General features: G+C 41.1%; 1 protein-coding gene across 1 annotated transcript in view; it reads right to left on the bottom strand.

Annotated features, from left to right (window-relative positions):
• Gdap2 (ganglioside induced differentiation associated protein 2) overlaps positions 1-10,709 on the bottom strand; it is a 695,029-nt gene extending 684,320 nt beyond the window's left edge. Inside the window, exon 1 of the mRNA XM_071679390.1 lies at positions 10,639-10,709. The gene's annotated coding sequence lies outside the window, so the exon portion shown is untranslated. The remainder of the gene's footprint in view (positions 1-10,638) is intronic.
• Positions 10,710-13,784: the final 3,075 nt, after the last annotated feature.

Below are 13,784 nucleotides of genomic sequence, written 5' to 3'. Positions count from 1 at the left end.
GATGAAAACCCGCAAGGTAGGGATTTGGATTGGTATTACAATTGAATTTATTAAAAAAGGGGGATGACTGTGTTGTGACTGGTTGGTAGTTATGTAATGTATGTATGACTCATGGTGAGGTGCCTGAGGATGCAAATTGCTTGCTTGAGGTGCCATTGTACAAAGGCAAATCAGGGGATAAAGGTGAGTGATAAAATTACAGAGGTATAAATTTGTTGAGTATTCCTGAGAGCAGTATATGGTGAGTAGGTATTGAATGAGAGGGTGAAGGCATGTACAGCAGGCATCAAATTGGGGATGAGCTTTATGGTATTCAGAAGTGGTAGAGGACCTGTGGATCAGGTGTTGCTTTTAGAATAATGTATGGTGAGAAAATATTAGAAAAGCAAATGTATATGTATGTAGCATGCGTTATGTTTCTGGAGAAGGCATTTGATAGGGTTGATAAGAGGATGATCAGTGGAAGGCACGTTGTTAGAAGCAGTGAAAAGTTATTATCGTGAATGTAAGGCATGTGTTATACGAGTAAGAAAGAGAGAAAGTAATTGGTTCTGTAATGGTCGGTATGTTGCAGGGGTGCGCGTGATGTCTCCATGGTTGTTTAATTTGTTTATGGATGGGTTCTTAGGGAAATTGAATGCGAGGTTTTGGATGAGAGGGGCAAGTATGCAGTCTGTTGCGATGAGAAAGCTTGGGAAGAGAGTCAGTTGTTGTCGCAGATGATACTGCACAGGTGGCAGACTCGGTGAGAAACTGCAGAAGATGGAGACTTGATTTGGTAAAGTGTGTAAAAGAAGAAAGCAGAGAGTAAAATGTGAATAAGAGCAAGGTTATAGGACAGTTTGTTGAGGGACAAGCCAATTGAAGGTAAGTTTGAATGAGAAAAATAGAGGAAATTAAGTGTTTTAAGATATCTGGGAGTGGAATGGTAGCGATGGAACCATGGAAGCGGAAGTGAATCAAGGTGGGAGGTGGCGAAAGTTCTGGGAGCGGGCTGAAGAATTTGTTGGAAGTCAAGAACGTAACTTGGAAAGCAAAAATGGTTACGTTTGAAGGAATAGTGGTTCCAACAACCATATACGGTTGCAAGGCATGGGCCATTGATAGAGTTGTGCGGAGGAGGGTGGATGCACTGGAAATGAGATGTCTGAGGACAATACGTGGTGTGAGGTGGTTTGATCGAGTAAGTGATGAAAGGGTAAGAGAGATGTGTGGTAGTAAAAAGAGTGTGGTTGAGAGAGCAGAAGAGGGTGTTTTGAAATGGATTGGTCACATGGAGAGAATGAGCGAAGAAAGATTAACAAAAAGGATATATGTGTCAGAAGTGGAGGGAACGAGGAGAAGTGGGAGACCAAATTGGAGGTGGAAAGATGGAGTGAAAAAGATTTTGAGTGATTGCGGCCTGAACATGCAGGAGGGTGAAAGGCATGCAAGGAATAGAGTGAATTGGAATGATGTGCTATAACGGGGTCGACATGCTGTCAATGGATTAAACAAGGGCATGTGAAGCGTCTGGGATAAACCATGGAAAGATTTGTGGGGGCTGGATGTGGAAAGGGAGCTATGTTTCGGTGCATCATACCTGACAGCGAGAGACTGAGTGTGAACAAATGTGGCTTTTGTTATCTTTTCCTAGCGCTACCTCGCGCACATGCAGGGGGAGGAGTTTTCATTTAATGTGTGGCGGGGTGGCAACAGGAATGAATAAGGGCAGACAGTATGCATTATCTACATGTGTATAAATATATATGTCTGTGTGTGTAAATATATGAATACATTAAGATGTATAGGTATGTATATTTGCGTGTGTGGACATATATGTACATGTGTATGTGGGTGATTGGGGCCATTCTTTCGTATGTTTCCTTGCGCTACCTCGCTAACGCAGGAGACACCGACAAATTATAATAATGATTAAAAAAAATGTTTTGGAAGGAGGTAAATAAAGTGCGTAAGACATGGAAACAAATGGGAACATCAATGAAGGGGGCAAATGGGGAGGTGATAACAAGTAGTGGCGATTTGAAAAGGTGATGGAGTGAGTATTTTGAAGGTTTGTTGAATGTGTTTGATGATGGAGTGGCAGATATAGGGTGTTTTGGTCGAAGTGGTATGCAAAGTGAGAGGGTTAGGGAGAATGACTTGGTAAACATACAAGAAGTAGTAAAAGCTTTCCGGTAGATGAAAACCAGCAAGGCAGCGGATTTGGATGGTATTACAATAGAATTTATTAAAAAAGGGGATGACTGTGTTGTTGACTGGTTGGTAAGGTTATGTAATGTATGTATGACTCATGGTGAGGTGCCTGAGGATTGGCAGAATGCTTGCTTAGTGCCATTGTACAAAGGCAAATGGGATAAAGGTGAGTGCTCAAATTACAGAGGTATAAATTTGTTGAGTATTCCTGAGAAATTATATGGGAGGGTATTGAATGAGAGGGTGAAGGCATGTACAGAGCATCAAATTGGGGAAGAGCAGTATGGTTTCAGAAGTGGTAGAGGACCTGTGGATCAGGTGTTTGCTTTGAATAATGTATGTGAGAAATACTTAGAAAAGCAAATGTATATGTATGTAGCATTTATGTATCTGGAGAAGGCATATGATAGGGTTGATAGAGATGCTCAGTGGAAGGCAAGTTGTTAGAAGCAGTGAAAAGTTATTATCGAGAATGTAAGGCATGTGTACGAGTAAGAAGAGAGGAAAGTAATTGGTTCTCAGTAAGTGTCGGTATGATGCAGGGGTGCGTGATGTCTCCATGGTTGTTTAATTTGTTTATGGATGGGGTTCTTAGGGAATTGAATGCGAAGGTTTTGGAGAGAGGGGCAAGTATGCAGTCTGTTGTGGATGAGAGAGTTTGGGAAGTGAGTCTGTTCTCGTTCGCTGATGATACAGTGCTAATGGCTGATTCGAGTGAGAAACTGCAGAAGATGGTGACTGAGTTTGGAAAAGTGTGTGAGAGTGTGAAAGAAAGCTGAGAGTAAATGTGAATAAGAGCAAGGTTATTAGGTACAGTAGGGCTGAGGGACAAGTCAATTGGGAGGTAAGGTTGAATGGACAAAAACTGGAGGAAGTGAAGTGTTTTAGATATCTGGGAATGGATTTGGCAGCGGATGGAACCATGGAAGCGAAAGTGAATCATAGGGTGGGGGAGGGGGCGAAAGTTCTGGGAGCGTTGAAATATATATGGAATGTGAGAACTTTATCTCGAAAAGCAAAAATGGGTATGTTTGAAGGAATAGTGGTTCAAACAATGTTGTATGGTTGCGAAGCATGGGCTACAGATAGAGTTGTGCAGAGGAGGATGGATGTCCTGGAAATGAGATGTTTGAGGACAATATGTGGTGTGAGGTGGTTTGATCAAGTAAGTAATAAAAGGGTAAGAGATGTGTAGTAATAAAAAGAGTGTGGCTGAGAGAGCAGAAGAGGGTGTTTTGAAATGGTTTGGTCACATGGAGAGAATGAGTGAGGAAAGATTGACAAAGAGAATATGTGTGTCAGAGGTGGAGGGAACAAGGAGAAGTGGGAGACCAAACTGGAGGTGGAAAGATAGAGTGAAAAAGATTTTGAGTGATCGGGGCCTGAACATGCAAGAGGGTGAAAGGCGTGCAGGGAATAGTGTGAATTGGAACAATGAGGTATACTGGAGTCGAAGTGCTGTCAGTGGATTGAGCCAGAGCATGTGAAGCATCTAGGGTAAACCATGGAAAGTTTTGTGGGGCATGGATGTGAAAAAGGGAGCTGTGGTTTCAGTGCATTATGCATAACAGCTAGAGAGTGAGTATGAACGAATGTGGACTTTGTTGTCTTTTCCTAGCACTACCTCGCGCACATGCGGGGGGAGGGGATTGTCATTTCCTGTGTGGCGGGGTGGTGATGGGAATGAATGAGGGCAGACAGCATGAATCACGTACACGTGTATATATGTATATGTCTGTGTATGTATATATGTGTATACGTTGAAATGTATAGGTATGTATGTGTGCGTCTGTGGACAAGTATGTATAACCATGTGTACGTGGGTGGGTTGGGCCATTCTTTCGTCTATTTCCTTGCGCTACCTCCAACTGCGGGAGACAGCAACAAAATATAAAAATATGTACATACACATATATATATGTTTTGGCTCTGAGTGAAACGAAGCTCAAGGGTAAAGGGGAAGAATGGTTTGGGAATGTCTTGGGAGTAAAGTCAGGGGTTAGTGAGAGGACAAGAGCAAGGGAAGGAGTAGCACTACTACTGAAACAGGAGTTGTGGGAGTATGTGATGGAATGTAAGAAAGTAAATTCTAGATTAATATGGGTAAAACTGAAAGTTGATGGAGAGAGATGGGTAATTATTGGTGCATATGCACCTGGGCAGGAGAAGAAAGACCATGAGAGGCAAGTGTTTTGGGAGCAGCTGAATGAGTGTGTTAGTGGTTTTGATGCACAAGACCGGGTTATAGTGATGGGTGATTTGAATGCAAAGGTGAGTAATGTGGCAGTTGAGGGAATAATTGGTATACATGGGGTGTTCAGTGTTGTAAATGGAAATGGTGAAGAGCTTGTAGATTTATGTGCTGAAAAAGGACTGGTGATTGGGAATACCTGGTTTAAAAAGCGAGATATACATAAGTATACGTATGTAAGTAGGAGAGATGGCCAGAGAGCATTATTGGATTACGTGTTAATTGACAGGCGCGCGAAAGAGAGACTTTTGGATGTTAATGTGCTGAGAGGTGCAACTGGAGGGATGTCTGATCATTATCTTGTGGAAGCGAAGGTGAAGATTTGTATGGGTTTTCAGAAAAGAAGAGAGAATGTTGGGGTGAAGAGAGTGGTGAGAGTAAGTGAGCTTGGGAAGGAGACTTGTGTGAGGAAGTACCAGGAGAGACTGAGTACAGAATGGAAAAAGGTGAGAACAAAGGAGGTAAGGGGAGTGGGGGAGGAATGGGATGTATTTAGGGAAGCAGTGATGGCTTGCGCAAAAGATGCTTCTGGCATGAGAAGCGTGATAGGTGAGTTGATTAGAAACGGTAGTGAGTGGTGGGATGAAGAAGTAAGATTATTAGTGAAAGAGAAGAGAGGCATTTGGACGATTTTTGCATGGAAGAAATGCAAATGAGAGGGAGATGTATAAAAGAAAGAGACGAGGTCAAGAGAAAGGTGCAAGAGGTGAAACAGAGGGGAAATGAGAGTTGGGGTGAGAGAATATCATTAAATTTTAGGGAGAATAAAAAGATGTTCTGGAAGGAGGTAAATAAAGTGCGTAAGACAAGGGAGCAAATGGGAGCTTCAGTGAAGGGCGCTAATGGGGAGGTGATAACAAGCAGTAGTGATGTGAGGAGATGGAGTGAGTATTTTGAAGGTTTGTTTAATGTGTTTGATGATAGAGTGGCAGATATAGGGTGTTTTGGTTGAGATGGTGTGCAAAGTGATTGGGTTAGGGAAAATGATTTGGTAAACAGAGAAGAGGTAGTAAAAGCTTTGCGGAAGATGAAAGCCGGCAAGGCAGCAGGTTTGGGTGGTATTGCGGTGGAATTTATTAAAAAAGGGGGTGACTGTATTGTTGACTGGTTGGTAAGGTTATTTAATGTATGTATGATTCGTGGTGAGGTGCCTGAGGATTGGCGGAATGCGTGCATAGTACCACTGTACAAAGGCAAAGGGGATAAGAGTGAGTACTCAAAATTACAGAGGTATAAGTTTGTTGAGTATTCCTGGTAAATTATATGGGAGGGTATTTACTGAGAGGGTGAAGGCATATACAGAGCATCAGATTGGGGAAGAGCAGTGTGGTTTCAGAAGTTGTAGAGGATGTGTGGATCAGGTGTTTGCTTTGAAGAATGTATGTGAGAAATACTTAGAAAAGCAAATGGATTTGTATGTAGCATTTATGGATCTGGAGATGGCATATGATAGAGTTGATAGAGATGCTCTGTGGAAGGTATTAAGAATATATAGTGAGGGAGGCAAGTTGTTAGAAGCAGTGAAAAGTTTTTATCGAGGATATAAGGAATGTGTACGTGTAGGAAGAGAGGAAAGTGATTGGTTCTCAGTGAATGTAAGTTTGAGGCAGGGGTGTGTGATGTCTCCATGGTTGTTTAATTTGTTTATGGATGGGGTTGTTAGGGAGGTGAATGCAAGAGTTTTGGAAAGAGGGGGAAGCATGCAGTCTGTTGGGGATGAGAGAGCTTGGGAAGTGAGTTAGTTGTTGTTCGCTGGTGATACAGTGCTGGTGGCTGATTCATGTGAGAAACTGCAGCTGGTGACTGAGTTTGGTAAAGTGTGCGAAAGAAGAAAGTTAAGAGTAAATGTGAATAAGAGCAAGGTTATTAGGTACAGTAGGGTTGAGGGTCAAGTCAATTGGGAGGTAAGTTTGAATGGAGAAAAACTGGAGGAAGTATAGTGTTTTAGATATCTGGAAGTGGATCTGGCAGCGGATGGAACCATGGAAGCGGAAGTGAATCATGGGGTGGGGGAGGGGGCGAAAATTCTGGGAGCCTTGAAGAATGTGTGGAAGTCGAGAACATTATCTCCGAAAGCAAAAATGGCTATGTTTGAAGGAACAGTGGTTCCAACAATGTTGTATGGTTGCAAGGCGTGGGCTTTGGATAGAGTAGTGCGCAGGAGGGTGGATGTGCTGGAAATGAGATGTTTGAGGACAATGTGTGGTGTGAGGTGGTTTGATCGAGTAAGTAATGTAAGGGTAAGAGAGATGTGTGGAAATAAAAAGAGCGTGGTTGAGAGAGCAGAAGAGGGTGTTTTGAAATGGTTTGGGCACATGGAGAGAATGAGTGAGGAAAGACTGACCATAGGATATATGTGTCGGAGGTGGAGGGAACGAGGAGAAGTGGGAGACCAAATTGGAGGTGGAAAGATGGAGTGAAAAAGATTTTGAGTGCTCTTGGCCTGAACATGCAGGAGGTGCCTGAGGATTGGCGGAATGCGTGCATAGTGCCATTGTACAAAGGCAAAGGGGATAAGAGTGAATGCTCAAATTACAGAGGTATAAGTTTGTTGAGTATTCCTGGTAAATTATATGGGAGGGTATTGATTGAGAGGGTGAAGGCATGTACAGAGCATCAGATTGGGGAAGAGCAGTGTGGTTTCAGAAGTGGTAGAGGATGTGTGGGTCAAGGTGTTTGCTTTGAAGAATGTATGTGAGAAATACTTAGAAAAGCAAATGGATTTGTATGTAGCATTTATAGATCTGGAGAAGGCATATGATAGAGTTGATAGAGATGCTCTGTGGAAGGTATTAAGAATATATGGTGTGGGAGGAAAGTTGTTAGAAGCAGTGAAAAGTTTTTATCGAGGATGTAAGGCATGTGTACGTGTAGGAAGAGAGGAAAGTGATTGGTTCTCAGTGAATGTAGGTTTGCGGCAGGGGTGTGTGATGTCTCCATGGTTGTTTAATTTGTTTATGGATGGGGTTGTTAGGGAGGTGAATGCAAGAGTTTTGGAAAGAGGGGCAAGTATGAAGTCTGTTGGGGATGAGAGAGCTTGGGAAGTGAGTCAGTTGTTGTTCGCTGATGATACAGCGCTGGTGGCTGATTCATGTGAGAAACTGCAGAAGCTGGTGACTGAGTTTGGTAAAGTGTGTGAAAGAAGAAAGTTAAGAGTAAATGTGAATACGAGCAAGGTTATTAGGTACAGTAGGGTTGAGGGTCAAGTCAATTGGAAGGTGAGTTTGAATGGAGAAAAACTGGAGGAAGTGAAGTGTTTTAGATATCTGGGAGTGGATCTGGCAGCGGATGGAACCATGGAAGCGGAAGTGGATCATAGGGTGGGGGAGGGGGCGAAAATTCTGGGAGCCTTGAAGAATGTGTGGAAGTCGAGAACATTATCTCGGAAAGCAAAAATGGGTATGTTTGAAGGAATAGTGGTTCCAACAATGTTGTATGGTTGCGAGGCGTGGACTATGGATAGAGTTGTGCGCAGGAGGATGGATGTGCTGGAAATGAGATGTTTGAGGACAATGTGTGGTGTGAGGTGGTTTGATCGAGTAAGTAACGTAAGGGTAAGAGAGATGTGTGGAAATAAAAAGAGCGTGGTTGAGAGAGCAGAAGAGGGTGTTTTGAAATGGTTTGGTCACATGGAGAGAATGAGTGAGGAAAGATTGACCAAGAGGATATATGTGTCGGAGGTGGAGGGAACGAGGAGAAGAGGGAGACCAAATTGGAGGTGGAAAGATGGAGTGAAAAAGATTTTGTGTGATCGGGGCCTGAACATGCAGGAGGGTGAAAGGAGGGCAAGGAATAGAGTGAATTGGAGCGATGTGGTATACCGGGGTTGACGTGCTGTCAGTGGATTGAATCAAGGCATGTGAAGCGTCTGGGGTAAACCATGGAAAGCTGTGTAGGTATGTATATTTGCGTGTGTGGACGTATGTATATACATGTGTATGGGGGTGGGTTGGGCCGTTTCTTTCATCTGTTTCCTTGCGCTACCTCGCAAATGCGGGAGACAGCGACAGAGCAAAAAAAAAAAAAAAAAAAAATATATATATATATATATATATATATATATATATATATATATATATATATATATACATATATATATACACACATAGATGCCCATAAACGCACATATAAATACAAATACATTTCAACGTATACATACATATACATACACAGACATATACATATATACACATGAACATATTCATACTTGCTGCCTTATTCCATTCCCGTCATCACCCCGCCACACATGAAATAGCATCCTCTCCACCCCCTCTAGTGAGATATTACCAGGAAAAGACTAAGAATGCCACATTCATTCAGTCTCTAGCTGTCATGTAATAATGCACTGAAACCACAGCTCCCTTTCCACATCCAGGCCCCACAGAACTTTCCATGCTTTACCCCAGACGCTTCACATGCCCTGGTTCAACCCACTGACAGCACAGTTCATATGTTCAATAGTGTTTTTGTTCAAATTATTGCTTATGAGATGTGTTCCACACAAGGTCAGATGCCTATGTCTCTAAAGATATCTGAACTCAATGTTTACCTTCCAAGCCAAACGAATCATGGCAAAGTTAACTGAATTAGATTTTTTGATAATGATAAACTTTCACAATCAATTGATCCTATAATACATCTGAAGTATTAAAATATGCAAGTTTTCTTTGACTTTTATACTTATTGTTTTGTTACCTTTCTATCAAGTGACCCCACATTTTCTCTCTCCTTCATAACGATGTGTTAAAGACTTCAGATGAAGTCAAATGAGGAAAATCCTGCACAATTAAAGCTTTCTTTACTGTGGCAACAACGATTTCATAACAGCACAACACACATCACACTCCCAAAAATCATGTCTACTTGAATTTTACTAATAATAATGACCAAATCTAGGGCATCAATTATAATGGTTTTGGTTCTGTTGATTTCTCGAGGTCGATCATCAAGCTTGACATTAATTATGCTCCCATTTTCTCTAATCTTCATTGCCCTCACCACTGTCCATTCATCTTTTTAAGATAAAAACAGACTTTCCACCTTAATTTATTCTCAATAATAATAGTTGGTTCAATAAGTTTTCACATATTTCAGTTAATAAAGTTGCGGGGATGAAGGACACTTTTACCTTTAGCGTTTCTCAATACAATTATTGTGATAATATCGGTGTTCATAAGTGATGTGGACAAACACATCTTGAATATCGTTGTTGCAAATATGTGATTTTCTTGTCCTCTTGATAATGAGGTTAAGTGTTAGGTTAAGGTCAGGTCAGGGTTAAGTGTTGGGTTAAGGTCAGGTCAGGGTTAAGTGTTAGGTTAAGGTCAGGTCAGGGTTAAGTGTTAGGTTAAGGTCAGGTCAGGGTTAAGTGTTAGGTTAAGGTCAGGTCAGGGTTAAGTGTTAGGTTAAGGTCAGGTCAGGGTTAGGTGTTAGGTTAAGGCCAGGTCAGGGTTAAGTGTTTGGTTAAGGTCAGGTCAGGGTTAAGTGTTCGGTTAAGGCCAGGTCAGGGTTAAGTGTTCGGTTAAGGCCAGGTCAGGGTTAAGTGTTAGGTTAAGGCCAAGTCAGGGTTAAGTGTTAAGTTAAGACCAGGTCAGGGTTAAGTGTTAGGTTAAGGTCAGGTCAGTGTTAAGTGTTAGGTTAAGGTCAGGTCAGGGTTAAGTGTTAGGTTAAGGTCAGGTCAGGGTTGTGTTAGGTTAAGGTCAGGTCAGGGTTAAGTGTTAGGTTACGGTCAAGTCAGGGTTAAGTGTTAGGTTAAGGTCAAGTCAGGGTTAAGTGTTAGGTTAAGGTCAGGTCAGGGTTAAGTGTTAGGTTAAGGTCAGGTCAGGGTTAAGTGTTAGGTTAAGGTCAGGTCAGGGTTAAGTGTTAGGTTAAGGTCAGGTCAGGGTTAAGTGTTAGGTTAAGGTCAGGTCAGGGTTAAGTGTTAGGTTAAGGTCAGGTCAGGGTTAAGTGTTAGGTTAAGGTCAGGTCAGGGTTAAGTGTTAGGGTAAGGTCAGGTCAGATATCGCTCACCTGACACTCCGTCTTGCAGGCGATCAATGAGCGACAATTTCTCTCCTTATCTCACAATGGCTCTCCTCCAACCTTGACTCAAAACTTATATATTTTCCCCTCAACCGAGTTACAAATATCAACCATGACACCATAATATATATAGGAGGCAGTAGTGAGCGGTCAGGTGGGAGTGGACTTACCTATAAAGAACAACTGTCGTGTTTACAAGGTCCGGTGGACCACTATTTACAGATGGCGTTGCTGTCCACTCACGATAACGCACCTAATTTTATTTTTAATATCATGACTAAACCTTGATGGCAAATATATTTAATCATACGCTATTGATTTTGATCCTATCAGTTTCTGCTATGACTTCACTTATATAATTTCTAGCTTTGAATAATTGTCTTACAATGGGAGTGCAACTCAATGGAGTTAAACAGCCGCTGAATCTTTCATTTCTTGTTGTCCAATATTATATTAACTTATGATTTAAGTCTATATTTCATCTTGAGGTCGGCTTAGGGTTAGGTTAGGTTAATTTTTCACCTTGAGATTAGGTTAGGTTAGATTAGGTTAAATTTTCATCTTTAGGTTAGGTTAGGTTAGGTTAGGTTAGGTTAATTTTTCACCTTGAGATTAGGTTAGGTTAGGTTAGGTTAATTTTTCACGTTGAGATTAGGTTAGGTTAGATTAGGTTAATTTTTCACCTTGAGATTAGGTTAGGTTAGATTAGGTTAAATTTTCATCTTTAGGTTAGTGAAGAAGGCAACCTTCCGCAACATTTCCTTAAGACAATTATAACATCGATAACTTCGCAATGTAGTGAATTATCGTACAACAACCGAGACGATAATTTCTTCTTATAATATCGCTAATTGCTATATAGTATTTAAGTATGAGGTAATCATCATCGCTTCATTGTTTATTGTTTTCCGTATCATTTATTTATTTTCTGCTTATCGCCATGAACACTCATTAATGCAAAGATAACATTATCAGATAGACTTTGTAACCCAACGTATGAATTGTGGTTAACAAGCAGAAAGATCCTCCCTCATTAATCTGTTGGTCCTGGTCGACATGAGAAATAACGAGAGACTGAGATCAGTAATGAAATGGCTAGACTGAGATCAGTAATGAGATTACTAGACACTGAGACCAGTAATATGATGGCTAGAGACTGAGATCAGTAATGAGATTACTAGACACTAAGATCAGTAATATGAAGGCTAGAGACTAAGATCTGTAATGAGATGGCTAGAGACTGAGATCAGTAATGAGATGGCTAGACTGAGATCAGTAATTAGATCACTAGACACTGAGATCAGTAATATGATGGCTAGAGACTGAGATCAGTAATGAAATGGCTAGAGACTGAGATCAGTAATGAAATGCCTAGAGACTGAGATCAGTAATGAGATGACTAGAGACTGAGATCAGTAATGAAATGGCTAGAGACTGAGATCAGTAATGAAATGACTAGACACTGAGATCAGTAATATGATGGCTAGAGACTGAGATCAGTAATGAGATTACTAGACACTAAGATCAGTAATATGAAGGCTAGAGACTAAGATAAGTAATGAGATGGCTAGAGACTGAGATCAGTAATGAGATGGCTAGACTAAGATCAGTAATGAGATTACTAGACACTGAGATCAGTAATATCATGGCTAGAGACTAAGATCAGCGATGAGATTACTAGAGACTGAGATCAGTAATATGATGGCTAGAGACTGAGATCAGTAATATGATGGCTAGAGACTGAGATCAGTAATGAAATGGCTAGAGACTGAGATCAGTAATGAGATGGCTAGAGACTGAGATCAGTAATGAGATGGCTAGAGACTGAGATCAGTAATGAAATGGCTAGAGACTGAGATCAGTAATGAGATTACTAGACACTGAGATCAGTAATATGATGGCTAGAGACTGAGATCAGTAATGAGATTACTAGACACTAAGATCAGTAATATGGAGGCTAGAGACTAAGATCTGCAATGAGATGGCTAGAGACTGAGATCAGTAATGAGATGGCTAGACTGAGATCAGTAATAAGATCACTAGACACTGAGATCAGTAATATGATGGCTAGAGACTGAGATCAGTAATGAGATGGCTAGAGACTGAGATCAGTAATGAAATGGCTAGAGACTGAGATCAGTAATGAGATTACTAGACACTGAGATCAGTAATATGATGGCTAGAGACTGAGATCAGTAATGTGATTACTAGACACTAAGATCAGTAATATGATGGCTAGAGACTGAGATCAGTAATGAAATGGCTAGAGACTGAGATCAGTGATGAGATGTCTAGAGACTGAGATCAGTAATGAAATGGCTAGAGACTGAGATCAGTAATGAGATTACTAGACACTGAGATCAGTAATATGATGGCTGGAGACTGAGATTAGTAATGAGATTACTAGACACTAAGATCAGTAATATGAAGGCTGGAGACTGATATCAGTAATGAGATGACTAGAGACTGAGATCACTAATGGAATGGCTAGAGACTGAGATCAGTAATGAGATGGCTAGAGTCTGATATCAGTAATGAGATAACTAGAGATTGAGATCAGTAAAGAGTTAACTAGAGACTGACATCAGTAATGAGATAGCTAGAGACTGAGGTCAGTCATGAAATGACTAGAGACTGAGATCAATAATGAGGTAACTAGAGACTGAGATCAGTAATGAGATAACTAGACACTCAGATCATTAATGAGATAACTAGAGACTGAGATCAGTAATGAGATGGGTAGAGACATAGATAAGTAATAAGATGGTTAGAGATTGAGTTCAGTAATGAGATGGCTAAAGACTGATATCAGTAATGAGATGACTAGAGACTGAGATCAGTAATGAGATAGGTAGAAACTGAGATCAGTAATGAGATGGCTAGAGACTGAGATCAGTAATGAGATGGCAAGAGACTGAGATCAGTAATGAGATACCTAGAGACTGAGATCAGTAGTGAGATGGCTAGAGACTGAGATCAATAATGAGATACCTAGAGACTGAGATGAGTAATGAGATGGCTAGAGACTGAGATCAGTGATATGATGGTTAGAGACTGAGATCAGTAATATGATGGCTAGCGACTGAGATCAGTAATATGATAGCTAGAGATTGAGATCAGTAATGAGGTAGCTAGACACTGAGACCAGTAATGAGATAGCTAGACACTGAGACCAGTAATGAGATAGCTAGACACTGAGATGAGTAATGAGATGGCTAGAGACTGAGATCAGTAAGAGAGGGCTAAAGACCGTGATCAGTAATGAGATGGCTAGAGACTGAGATCAGTAACGAGATAGCAAGAGAATGAGATCAGT

Source organism: Panulirus ornatus, chromosome 29 (genome assembly GCF_036320965.1).
Source record: "Panulirus ornatus isolate Po-2019 chromosome 29, ASM3632096v1, whole genome shotgun sequence".
Lineage (NCBI taxonomy): Eukaryota > Metazoa > Arthropoda > Malacostraca > Decapoda > Palinuridae > Panulirus > Panulirus ornatus.
This window is presented reverse-complemented; position numbering and strand designations above follow the sequence as displayed.